The sequence below is a fragment of the Aegilops tauschii genome, chromosome 2, assembly GCF_002575655.3.
Source record: "Aegilops tauschii subsp. strangulata cultivar AL8/78 chromosome 2, Aet v6.0, whole genome shotgun sequence".
NCBI classification, from domain to species: domain Eukaryota; kingdom Viridiplantae; phylum Streptophyta; class Magnoliopsida; order Poales; family Poaceae; genus Aegilops; species Aegilops tauschii.
The window spans coordinates 390,968,394-390,982,116 of NC_053036.3; the positions used below are offsets into that span (position 1 = coordinate 390,968,394).

General features: G+C 51.3%; 1 long non-coding RNA gene across 1 annotated transcript; it reads left to right on the forward strand.

The window, feature by feature from the left end:
* Positions 1-3,598: 3,598 nt before the first annotated feature.
* Positions 3,599-4,152, forward strand: LOC141042029 (uncharacterized). Its single transcript, XR_012203835.1, has 4 exons — positions 3,599-3,679; positions 3,758-3,793; positions 3,917-4,006; positions 4,088-4,152. It is a non-coding gene; the product is annotated as an uncharacterized lncRNA (long non-coding RNA).
* Positions 4,153-13,723: the final 9,571 nt, after the last annotated feature.

A 13,723-nucleotide genomic window follows, 5' to 3' on the forward strand; every position in this document is an offset into this window, starting at 1 on the left:
ATACCTCTCCGACAATCGGAGTGACAAATCCTAATCTCGAAATACGCCAACCCAACAAGTACCTTCGGAGACACCTGTAGAGCACCTTTATAATCACCCAGTTACGTTGTGACGTTTGGTAGCACACAAAGTGTTCCTCCGGTAAACGGGAGTTGCATAATCTCATAGTCATAGGAACATGTATAAGTCATGAAGAAAGCAATAGCAACATACTAAACGATCGAGTGCTAAGCTAACGGAATGGGTCAAGTCAATCACATCATTCTCCTAATGATGTGATCCCATTAATCAAATGACAACTCATGTCAATGGCTAGGAAACATAACCATCTTTGATCAACGAGCTAGTCAAGTAGAGGCATACTAGTGACACTCTGTTTGTCTATGTATTCACACATGTATCAAGTTTCCGGTTAATACAATTCTAGCATGAATAATAAACATTTATCATGATATAAGGAAATAAATAATAACTTTATTATTGCCACTAGGGCATATTTCCTTCAGTCTCCCACTTGCACTAGAGTCAATAATCTAGTTCACATCGCCATGTGATTTAACATCAATAGTTCACATCACCATGTGATTAACACCCATAGTTCACATCGTCATGTGACCATCACCCAAAGGGTTTACTAGAGTCAATAATCTAGTTCACATCGCTATGTGATTAACACCCAAAGAGTACTAAGGTGTGATCATGTTTTGCTTGTGAGATAATTTTAGTCAACGGGTCTGTCACATTCAGATCCGTAAGTATTTTGCAAATTTCTATGTCTACAATGCTCTGCACGGAGCTACTCTAGCTAATTGCTCCCACTTTCAATATGTATCTAGACCGAGACTTAGAGTCATCTAGATTAGTGTCAAAACTTGCATCGACGTAACCCTTTACGACGAGCCTTTTGTCACTTCCATAATCGAGAAACATATCCTTATTCCAGTAAGGATAATTTTGACCGTTGTCCAGTGATCTACTCCTAGATCACTATTGTACTCTGTCGTGGAATTGTCACGGCAGATGTCCTTGAGCTAGGACTTAGTCGTGGAGCCATTGCAACTAGGAAGCTTGAAGGGGTTAAGTGGGACAAGGAACACGAGGGTTTATACTGGTTCGGCCCCTTACGGTGAAGGTAAAAGCCTACGTCCAGTTGAGATGGTATTGATTAGGGTACCAGGGAGCTAAACTTGCTATCCCGGCTCTCGATGAGATTGTTCTCGCCCCTAAACCGCTGCCGGGTCGTCCCTTTATATAGGGAGGCTGACGCCCAGCAGCCCTCAGAGTCCCGGCCGGCCCATAAGAGTGTCCGGCTCGGACTCTCAGCTATACTTGTCTTACACTACAAGTTCTACTATAACAATGATTACAACTACGGGCTTTAAGCCATATCCGGGTCTCAGCCCATCTCTGGCCCATCGTCTTCAAACTTGGCTCCGGGCTTCTGGCAACGACCGTACGAGTAACCCGGCCCCTCCTGGCGGGTGACTCTAAGGTCTATATCCTCAACATTAGGCCCCAGATTGATTTGAGCCGGCTCACGTCAATCTTCAACTCTTCTGACAGAAAAAATCTCCGGCTTACCATTCATGTGAAGGCCATAACCCGGAGTGACGTCATCCTCTGAGCTCCGGATAATCCGCCATGACGTCATCCTCCATTAAGTCCGTTTTTTACTCTGCCAAATCCGCAACGGATATTTGCTTTTACTGTCATTCCGAAAATCGAGGCATCGTGGGGGGGAGATAACCACGCCGTGGTCTCCTTGAATCTCGCGCCCACTTATGACCTTGCCTTATAAATAGGCCGGCCCGACAGGCTCTTCTCACGCTCTCTTCTTCCTCCTCGCGCCGTCACTCCCCTGCCCGAGCTCTGCCACTGCCGCCGTCGTCGCGCCCCTGGTCTTCATCAACTCGGCCGCTGCATCACCCTGACTCGGACCAGATAAACGACGGCGACTTCCGCTCTTCTCCAACTCCGGTGAGTCTCTTCTGCCCTGTCAGATAGATCTACCGTAGGGTTCGTCTGTGTTCTTCGCGTTCATCGCCATTGCCACAAGCCTCGGCAGTTCTCGTAGTCACTGCACTTGTTTGATCTTTAGCCTTGTATAAAACTAGTGCGGTAGTTGTTTAGGCCTCATTTCAAGTGCCAGTAGATCTCTTTCCACTGTATAGATGATTCGTTCGAGCTCAAGAACATCTGCTCATCTGTCTCTAGGTCTAGAAAATTTTCATTTCACCCGACCATTTTGATCCAAAAAAGTTACTGCAAGATGTGAAACCTGTTTTACCACACTTAGTAAAAACTGCAGCCATTGAATCTTGGCGGCTTACGATTCTGGGTTAAAGAAACCACACGCTGCCGAATCCTCCGACTTAAAGAAAACCATGCTTCGTAGAATCCTCCGACTTAAAGAAAACCACCATATTTGAGTATATACCATTAGTCCCCTTCATAAACCGCCACCATAGTTTGGAACTGTAAATCGCCGGTTTATAATTAACCCGGACACTTTTCCTTTTTGTCATAGACCACCAACTTTCACCCTGCCTCCCAAGGCTCCCATCACTTGCAACTGGATGAGGTCCAACGTCACCAACGAGACCCTGGCCAATTTTCTTAAGTCCGGATATTTGCCTAAGAAGGAAACCATGTCCTACCGTGCCCCTGACCCGTCGGAAGAGAGACCACAGCCAAGGGACGGGGAGGTAGTGATCTTCGCAGATCATATGAGCCGGGGCTTCGCACCGCCCGGCTCAAAGTTTTTCAGGGACGTGCTCAACTTCTTTGACCTGCGGCCTCAAGATATAGGACCCAACTCCGTGTCCAATATCTGCAATTTCCAAGTCTTTTGCGAAGTGTACCTTGGAGAAGAACCTAGTCTGCTGCTCTTCAGAGAACTTGTTTACTTAAACCGCCAAAATGAGTGCGCCAACGGGCCAAGTCTGGAGTTAGGTGGCATCTCCATCCAGCGGCGTAGGGACTGTCTTTTCCCTTACGCAGAGCCGCCGAGCCACCCCAAGGACTGGAATATGACTTGGTTCTACTGCCAAGATACGTCCCCGGCTGACGAGAACCCGCTGCCCGGCTTTCGCCCAACACGTCTAGAGCCGACTCACCCGCTGTCGGACAAGCTGACTGCAGCGGAGCGCCAGCCTCTGCTTCCGACTATCAATAAAATCAAGGCCCTCCTGGGCAACGGCCTGAACGGAATCGACCTGGTCCGGGTCTGGATCTCATGGCGGGTGATCCCATTGAGCCGCCGCCCCGGCTTAATGTGTGAGTACACCGGGCGAAAGGATGACCCTCAGAGGCACAGTCGCAATGATCTTCCAGAAGACGTTGCTGAGGAAGAGACCAAGGCTCTGTTAAACGAGAGTCTGGCAGACTGTGGAAGGACCGGGTTAGCCCCCTTCTGCAAGACCAACCCGGCCCCAGCGGTAAGCCACTGACCTTAATATTTTATCTCCTTCTGCATATAACCTGCATCTGAACCGTTTTGAAAATTCATTCTTGTATTTTTCAGGCTGATGATAAATTCTGGCGGGTCAAATATGACCATGAGGCGGCCAAGAAGACCAGGAAGGCGAAGAAAGCCGCCAAGAAAGCCGCCCCTCGTAAAAAAGGAAGCAGACCTACTGCTTCGGAGCTGATGCAACTAAGCGACAGCTCCGAGTCAGAGGTAACCCCTAAGCCTTTAAACTCTTGCTGTACTTGTGGTTTGTTACTGTCCGCCTTATCAACACTTACTCATTGACAGGATGACACCGGCGCCAGTAACCCGGTGGTTGAAGAGGTAATGTCACTTTCCTCCGACTCGGAGCCCTTGCCACAGCTGAAAGTCCGAAGGGTAACCCGGAAAGTAAGCTTTTCACATCCTTTAGCTCATCAAGACCCTCAATTTCTTTTGAAGCGACAGGTTCACGAAAGCCGGCGTCACACCCGGACCAACAAGGACACCGATCTCTCCGCCGGGTTACCCGACGCAACAAGGAAGCGTCGCACTGAGGTTTTTTCTCACTTGTACCCTTTTCATCCATTGGCGGGTGTTATCCGTCAGCCACTCAACTCTTCTGACTCCAATTATCAGGAGACCTCCCCCTCTTCGGGTGACTCCATGCAGTCAAATCTGCCGGCCTTCAAGACTGCGCCCGGGTAACAACAATCATCTTACAATATGTTTGTCTGTACTTACTCTTTGTGTGCCTAACACTTCTGTCTTTTCAGTGCCCAGGCAAAACTCACCAAAAGAGCGAAGAAAACCAGGTCAGCCGGAGTGCCGGACGTACCTGAACCGGAGGTGACAGCTCAAGAGCCTCCAGCTGCCTCCGCCCCCGAAGCCACCACTCCAATGGACACGGCACCTGAGGCCTCTACCCCGACTACCAAGGCAACGACCGAAACTTCGGTTAACCCGGAGGCCTCCGGCTCAGCTCCACCAGCAGACGACCCGGACGTGGTTATCACCCGGATGGAGTTCGTTGAGCCGGGGAGACCGACCGTGTTGGCTAAATGCTCCGCGAAGGGGGACTTGCTGCAGCCCCACCGGGTGAACCTGGACCTCTCCGGCTACACCGACTTGAGCATTGGAGAGCTTGTCTCTGGCTACATCAGCCAAGTACACAAGAGCCGGGACGCCGAGGTCGCCATGGTCAACCAGATCCAACAAAAATCTGAGGTATCCTTCTGATGTCTTCTTACTTACTGCATAGTTACCTTTGCCATGCTAGCCCCCAAGTCGACGACTTATGCTTGAATATGTTGTAGACTTAGGTTCCGGCTTACTCAATTGAGCCGGCAGTATGTAGATAGATACATTCAATATGCATTAGCCCCCAAGTGCCAAGTGTCTTTGCTTGGAAAACGCTTGGGACTTATATAATGACTGTTAATAACCCGGAAATATATGCAGGTTGTTGGCAAGAAACTAGAGGCGGACCTTGCGGATCTCAAGAGTCGGCTAAAGATGCAGGAGATGGAGACCTGGAAGGCAAACGCCAAGTTTGTATCCAGCATCGCCACTCAAGAAAAATTGAAGACCGAGTTTGATGCTGAGAGAAAAGCCTGGGTCGAAGGGAAAGCCGCACTGGTGACCCGGGCGGAACAGGCGGAGAAGGCTCTCACTGAGAAGACCGTCGAACTCTCCGGCTTAAAGCGCCAGGTTTCCCAAATGGTGGCCGCTATCTTCGGTAAGTCGCCTCACCGGCTTTCATCAAGCTCATATATGTCATGAGTCATCCTTGTCATCGGCTTATCTGATTCTGTTAAACAGGTCCCAGGAGTGCCAACCTCAACCAGAGCATGGTCACCAAGTTAAAGGCCGTGTACACCCTGGTGGAACAGCTCTACACCGGGTCACAGCGTGCCTTAGCTGTGGTGGCCCTATCCAACGAGGTGCCAACTCATCTGGCCGAAGTCCTGCGCCGGCTCGCCGTTCTGCCTCAGCGGATCCAAGAGCTGCGACGGGCCTCCGCGAGAGCCGGCGCAATCGCCGCGCTGAGCCGGGCCAAGGCATTTCTGCCGGAACTAGACCCGGCAGACATCGCCCTGGGTTATCCAAGCCTGAAGGAAGACGACTCAGCTTTCGACCAGAAGGACTTCGCAGCGTGCGTGAAAGCTGTACGCCCGGTGGCCACCCTCATCGGGAATGACACAGATCTGACCAAGTACCAGCCGGGTTATGACGCGGAGAATCAGAGGATTCCGACCCCTCGCTATGAAGCCCTCAACCTGATCCCGCCGGCTCGTCAGCACACCTTCGCCCCGGAGATTGACCCGGCCGGGTTAATTGATGAAGAAGCCCAATTCGAAGCTCTCAGCGGCATCAACTGGAAGTCATCAACCTTCGAGGTCTTGGGATCAGCCGGAGGAGGAGATAGGAATGAGCCCGGGACCTCAACTCAGCAAGCATCATAATTTGGCTGGCGGTTTATCAAACAATGTTCCACCTTTTAGACTTGAAGAGTTTTTGTAATAGAGTAGGTGCAACAGTCTATCTCTGCCGTGCCATCGTGCACGTATTGAATGCCAAGGTCTTTTGAAGTTGTCTCCTTAATATTTCTCCGGGTCATAATCATCCATTTGTTTTTCTCAACCTCAAAGAGGTACCTTTAAGTATTCTGCATAAAAAGGCAAATCACAAGTCTCAAGGCGGCTTACCGCCCGGAGAATCAGGTGTCTTGGATAGATAACCCGGAATATGAATCAAAAAGAGACTGGTCCTCAATTGTCTGCTTGACATAGCTGTAATAACACTTAGCGGCCAGTAAGTATACTTCCGGTTTAAATAACCCGGGTAACAAGGTTGGTATCCTAATTCCGCCTTATCTGTCATAATGATACCCATGGCGTTCAACGAACACTGTAAACCAAAGTTAAGCCGGTAAAGTGAGACCCGGCCGTACACACCTTGACATGATCAGAGTAAACTTGTGATAAAGCAGAGGAACTTTTAGGGGCTTCCGGTTCGAATACGACCAGAGACCCGGCCCAAAGGGGTTAAGCCAAGATTCGGATACGATCATATAGCCCCCAGTGGGTGTGGCGATGCCAATCAAGAGGGTACCGACAGCTATGTTCTCTTTGGTTCAAATACGACCCATGTTTGAACAGGAAGCCCCCAAGTGATTTTTAAAATTGTTTAACGACGCTGATTCGAATACGATCCTCGTCGGTTCTCAGAGGGGTTAAACTATGATTCAAATATGACCAAAGATAACCTCCCAATGAGCTCGGCTCTTTGCCAATCAAATGGGTATCGACAGCTATGTTCTCTTTGGTTCGAATACGACCCATGTTTGAACAGGAAGCCCCCAAGTGACTTTACTACTTACGGCCAGATTCGAATACGATCATAAGCCGGATCCTCCTTTAAGTCATCATGTAATCTTGTAATAAAAACAACACATGCATATTTGGAGGAGAAAAAAGGACAGAGGTCCTGCTTTATTACTTATCATAATATATACATGGCTGAGACAAATATGTACACCACGAGAGCCGGTAGCTCAAGTGTAGTAAGGCCGAAGCTGAGCTATGTTCCATGGCCGACGGGTCTCTTCCTCAGACTTACATGAATCTTTGTGCTCCCGAATGTCAATGAGGTAATATGACCCGTTGTGCAAGTTCTTGCTGACCACAAAGGGCCCTTCCCAAGGTGGGGATAACTTATGTGCATCTGTTTGATCCTGGATGAGCCGGAGCACGAGATCGCCTTCCTGAAAGACCCGGGATTTGACCCGGCGGCTATGATAACGGCGCAGGTCTTGTTGGTAAATCGCTGAACGGGCTGCCGCTACATCACGCTGTTTATCCAACAAGTCAAGAGCATCTTGGCGCGCCTGTTCATTATCCGTCTCAACATAAGCCGCCACGCGAGGTGAGTCGTGACGGATGTCGCTGGGGAGGACTGTTCTGCTCCATAGACCATGAAGAAAGGCGTAAAGCCTGTAGACCTGTTAGGAGTAGTATTGATGCTCCATAAGACGGAGGGCAACTCCTCCACCCAACAACCCGGCGTCCGTTGCAAAGGGACCAAAAGCCGGGGCTTGATGCCCTTCAGAATCTCCTGGTTAGCTCTCTCAGCTTGACCATTGGATTGGGGATGAGCCACTGAGGAAACATCAAGTCGGATATGCTCTCGTTGACAAAACTCTTCCATAGCGCCTTTGGATAGATTGGTGCCATTGTCAGTTATGATGCTGTGCGGAAAGCCGAAACGGAAAATCACCTTTTTCATAAACTGAACTGTCGTGGCTGCATCGCACTTGCTAACGGGCTCCGCTTCTACCCACTTTGTGAACTTATCAACTGCCACCAAGAGGTGGGTCTTCTTGTCCTTGGACCTTTTAAAAGGCCCAACCATATCAAGCCCCCAGACCGCAAAGGGCCAAGTAATTGGGATCATCCTCAGCTCCTGAGCCGGCACGTGAGCCCATCGTGAGAACCTTTGGCAACCATCACATTTACTGACCAAGTCCTCTGCATCAGCATGAGCCGTCAACCAATAAAAACCATGACGGAAAGCCTTGGCCACAAGGGATTTTGAGCCGGCATCATGGCCACAATCCCCTTCATGGATCTCACGCAAGATCTCTTGACCTTCCTCAGGGGAGATACAACGCTGAAATGCCCCTGAAACACTGCGATGATGCAATTCGCCGTCGATAACGATCATTGACTTAGCCCGCCGGGTTATTTGCCTGGCCAAAGTTTCATCCTCAGGCAACTCTCCCCGGGTTATATAAGCCAGATATGGCATTGTCCAGTTTGGTATGACATGAAGAGCCGCCACTAGCCGTGCCTCTGGGTCAGGGACAGCCAAGTCTTCCTCTGTAGGCAACTTAACCGAAGGGTTATACAGGACGTCCAGGAAAGTGTTAGGCGGCACCGGCTTTCGCTGAGAGCCTAGCCGGCTTAGAGCATCAGCCGCCTCGTTCTTCCTGCGATCAATGTGCTCCACTTGGTAGCCCTGAAAGTGCCCAGCAATGGCGTCGACCTCGCGGCGATAAGCCGCCATGAGAGGATCCTTAGAATCCCACGTGCCTGATACTTGTTGAGCCACCAAGTCTGAGTCACCAAAGCACCTTACCCGGCTCAAGCTCATCTCCTTAGCCATCCGAAGACCATGGAGCAGGGCCTCGTACTCAACTGCGTTGTTAGTGCAAGGAAACATCAACTGTAGCACATAATGGAACTTGTCACCTTTAGGGGACGCCAATACAACGCCAGCCCCCGAGCCCTCCAACTACCTGGACCCATCGAAATGAATAGTCCAATACGTGTTATCCGGCTTTTGCTCGGGCACTTGTGACTCTGTCCAATCATTGATGAAATCCACCAAGGCCTGAGACTTAACAGCAGTGCGTGGCACATATTTGAGACCGTGGGGTCCAAGTTCTATAGCCCACTTAGCAATTCTCCCTGTGGCCTCTCTGTTTTGAATGATATCACCAAGGGGGGCAGAACTGACCACAGTGATGGGATGGCCCTGGAAATAATGCTTAAGTTTCCGGCTCGCCATGAACACACCATATACCAGCTTCTGCCAATGCGGGTACCGCTGCTTGGACTCAATGAGCACTTCACTGACATAATAAACCGGCCGCTGAACCGGATGCTCCTTACCCTCCTCCTTGCGTTCCACCACAATAGCCACACTGACGGCTCGTGCGTTTGCCGCCACATACAGTAGCAAGGGCTCCTTATCAACCGGAGCAACAAGGACTGGGGGCTCTGCCAGCTGCTTCTTTAAATCCTCAAAGGCGGCATTAGCTGCATCATCCCAGACAAAGGTATCCGTTTTCTTCATTAACTGATATAGGGGCATGGCCTTCTCACCCAAACGGCTTATAAACCGGCTTAAAGCAGCGATGCGACCCGCCAAGCGCTGAACGTCATTTATACATGCCGGCTTAGCCAGGGAGGTGATGGCCTTGATCTTCTCTGGGTTAGCCTCAATGCCTCTGTCAGAAACCAAGAAGCCCAAAAGTTTGCCTGCAGGAACACCAAAGACACACTTGGCCGGGTTAACCATCATCTTATAAACCCGAAGATTATCAAAGGTTTCCCTTAAATCATCTATCAGGGTTTCCTCTTTGATGGATTTAACCACAATATCGTCCACATAGGCGTGAACATTGCGCCCGATCTGTTTATGAAGACAGTTCTGTACACAACGCTGGTAAGTCGCCTGTGCACACTTGAGTCCAAAGGGCATAGACACATAACAGAAGGCTCCAAAGGGAGTGATAAACGCCGTCTTCTCCTGGTCCTTAACTGCCATCTTGATCTGATGATAACCAGAATAAGCATCCAAGAAACTTAAACGTGCACAACCTGCTGTAGCATCAATGATTTGATCAATACGGGGGAGGGCAAAAGGATCAGCCGGACACGCCTTGTTCAAGTCCGTGTAGTCCACACACATCCGCCAGGTGCCGTTCTTCTTGAGTACAAGCACCCGGTTAGCCAACCACTCCGGGTGAAAAACTTCCACGATAAACCCGGCTGCCAAGAGCCGGGCTACTTCTTCACCAATAGCTTTCCGCCTCTCTTCATTAAACCGCCGAAGGAACTGTCTGACCGGCTTAAATTTAGGATCAACGTTGAGAGTATGCTCAACGAGTTCTCTAGGTACACCTGGCATGTCAGAGGGTTTCCATGCGAAGATGTCCCTATTCTCACGGATGAACTCGATGAGCGCGCTTTCCTATTTTGGATCCAGATTGGCACTGATGCTAAACTGCTGAGATGAATCCCGTGGAACAAAATCAACAAGCTTAGTCTCATCAGCCGACTTAAATTTCATCGCCGGCTCATTTTCCGTAGTCGGCTTTTTCAGAGAGGTCATGTCTGTTGGGTCAACATTGTCCTTGTAAAACTTCAACTCCTCTGTAGCACAAACAGATTCTGCATAAGCCGCGTCGCCTTCCTCACATTCCAGAGCCACTTTCCGGCTGCCGTGAACCGTAATGGTCCCATTGTGACCCGGCATCTTGAGCTGTAGGTACACATAACACGGCCGTGCCATGAACTTGGCGTAAGCCGGCCGTCCAAAAATAGCATGGTATGGACTTCTTATCTTGACCACTTCAAAGGTCAATTTCTCCACCCTGTAGTTATTCTCATCACCAAAAGCCACTTCCAATTCAATCTTGCCAACGGGATAAGCCGACTTACCAGGTACTACACCATGAAAGATAGTGTTGGACTGGCTGAGGTTCTTATCAACCAACCCCATACGACGAAAAGTCTCATAATAGAGGATGTTGATGCTGCTGCCTCCATCCATGAGCACCTTTGTGAACTTGTATCCTCCCACTTGAGGAGCCACCACTAAGGCCAAGTGGCCCGGGTTATCCACCCGAGGAGGGTGATCCTCCCTACTCCATATTATGGGCTGCTCAGACCATCGTAAGTAGCGTGGGACCGCCGGCTCAACAGCGTTCACAGCTCTCTTGTGAAGCTTCTGATCTCGCTTGCATAGACTAGTGGTAAATACATGATACTGTCCACCGCTTAGCTGCTTTGGATTGGTCTGATAACCCCCCTGCTGCTGTTGATGACCCTGGCTAGCCTGTTGATTAAAGCCCCCTTGACCATTCTGAGGACCGGAATTTGAGCCGCCGCCTGGGCCATGAAAGCCGCCAGCACCTGAGCCGCCGCCCGGGCCATTGTAATTCTTAAAGGCTTTCATGATCGCGCAATCCTTCCACAGATGAGTCGTTGGCTTCTCTCTAGAGCCATGCCTTGGACAAGGTTCATTCAACAGCTGCTCCAGCGTTGGACCGGACCCGCCGCCTCGGGGAGGGGGCCTCCCCTTGCGTCGCTGGTTGTTACCTTGGGAGTTGGCATTGGCTACAAACTCTAGGCTGCCATCGGCCTTGCGCTTGCCTCCTCCTTGGTTCCCCGGGTTAAACTGAGGACCCTTGCCATTGCCGTTCTTCTTTCCCTTCCCCGTCCTTTCATCATCTGAAGGGGGATCCTTGGTACCATCGGAATCGGCATACTTGACAAGAGCCGCCATTAGTGTACCCATATCGGTGCAGTCGCGTTTAAGTCGCCCGAGTTTCATCTTTAGGGGCACAAAGCGACAGTTTTGTTCCAACATTAAGACTGCAGAGCCGGCATCCATCTTATCTGATGAATGTATGATCTCCTTGACCCGGCGAACCCAATGGGTCGTGGATTCACCCTCCTGCTGCTTACAGTTAGTCAAATCCACAATTGACATAGACTGCCTACAGGTATCCTTGAAGTTTTGGATGAACCGGGATTTCAGCTCAGCCCAAGACCCAATGGAATTCGGTGGTAGCCCTTTCAACCATGTGCGGGCAGTTCCTTCTAACATCATGGTGAAATACTTGGCCATGGCCGCCTCACTGACCTCCAGCAATTCCATAGCCATCTCATAACTCTCAATCCAGGCTGCAGGTTGTAAGTCAGCTGTGTAGTTAGGCACTTTCCTAGGGCCTTTGAAGTCCTTAGGTAAACGTTCATTATGGATAGCTGGCACCAAACAAGGGACACCCCCGGTCCTGGTAGGGATACCCACATCCACGGAAGTCGTCGGATAAGCCGGGGGGGTCTGGTAAGCCGTCAATTGAGGCACTTGCTCCGCCTCTTGCCGCGCTTGGTCCGCTGCGTAAAAGGCTCCATTATGAGCCGGGCCATGGCCGGGGGCGGGTCATGGCGTCGGACGTTACTTGAGCTGGTTGCTGAGACCATGTGCCGGCTGTAACTCGGGCTCTGGCCTGGACGAGGGGTCGAGTGGATCCTGTCCCGGCTGTAGGAGTACGCCTCTTGCTGCACCAGTGCTGTCTGAAGGAGTTCCCTGACCCGGCGGGTCTCAATGGCCGTCGGAGAATCGCCGTCAACGGGGAGAGCCGCCAGCCGTGCTGCCGCAGCGACCATGTTCTCCAGTGGGTTATTATAATGACCCGGGGGTATTGGCACATACTGAGGCGGGGCAGGGGGCACCTGGGGAGGCCCCATCACTCGTGGCTGAATAAGGGGTCCAGACCCGGGTGCTATGACCCCTGGCGGGTCACTAGACCCTGCACCTGGCGTGTTGAAGAGGTTGCGTGGATCGTAAACCGGCGGGAGTCGGGACTGGGCCTTTTGATGCCTCCTTCTCATGACCTCATTGGCCGCGTTCTGATCCATCGTGAGTTGGAAGGACTGCGCCTGAATCAGCTGAGTCTGGGCATCGAGAGCCGCCCGCTCCGCAGCCAGCCTGATTCCTTCCGCTGCAAGATCCTCTTTAGCTTTTATCAGATCCAATTTCAACTGTGCCACCTCCGCATCATGCTGGGCTTGATCCGCCGGGTCAACCGCGACGGTCAACAGGGCCGTCATCTTGTCCGTGAGATCCATCAGCACCTGAGCCGGAGAGGGCACCGGGTTTCCCGATCCGGCAGTGGGGTTCTGAACAGGCTGCGCACCAGCCATAAAATCTCCAACCTGACTTGGCGGCTCAAAAAGGTCCAGAATACTGTCGCCATCGGAACAACCCATGAGCCTGCCATCTTGAAGTTGGTACAACGAGTTTGACTCATCGGTGGCCGACTCGCCGTCAGAGCCGGCGGCCGCCTCATCACCAGACCCAGATGGATCAGAGGGCCCTCCATGGATGCATCCCACAAAAGCGCGCCTTAAGGCAGGCCGGGCCCGGGCGGGTCGTGCGCGCTGAGCCGTTTCGATGAGATCGGCGCAGAGATCCGGCTCAGGGCCTGGCTCACCAATCTTGCCAATGAAGACATGAATTCCGCCGAAGGGGACCCGGTACCCGTACTCAACTGAGCCGGCGTCGGGGGCCCAGTCTGCATCGTCGATGTAGAGCTTGCCGCGACGACTCTTGGTCATCCGGCCCACCGCGTATCCCTTGAGCCCTTCGAAGCTGCCCTTCAAGAACTCAAATCCACCGTGCGCTGGCCCCACGGTGGGCGCCAACTATCGTGGAATTGTCACGGCAGATGTCCTCGAGCTAGGACTTAGTCGTGGAGCCATTGCAACTAGGAAGCTTGAAGGGGTTAAGTGGGACAAGGAACACGAGGGTTTATACTGGTTCGGCCCCTTACGGTGAAGGTAAAAGCCTACGTCCAGTTGAGATGGTATTGATTAGGGTTACGATCACCAGGGAGCTAAACTTGCTATCCCGGCTCTCGATGAGATTGTTCTCGCCCCTAAACCGCTGCCGGGTCGTCCCTTTATATAGGGAGGCTGA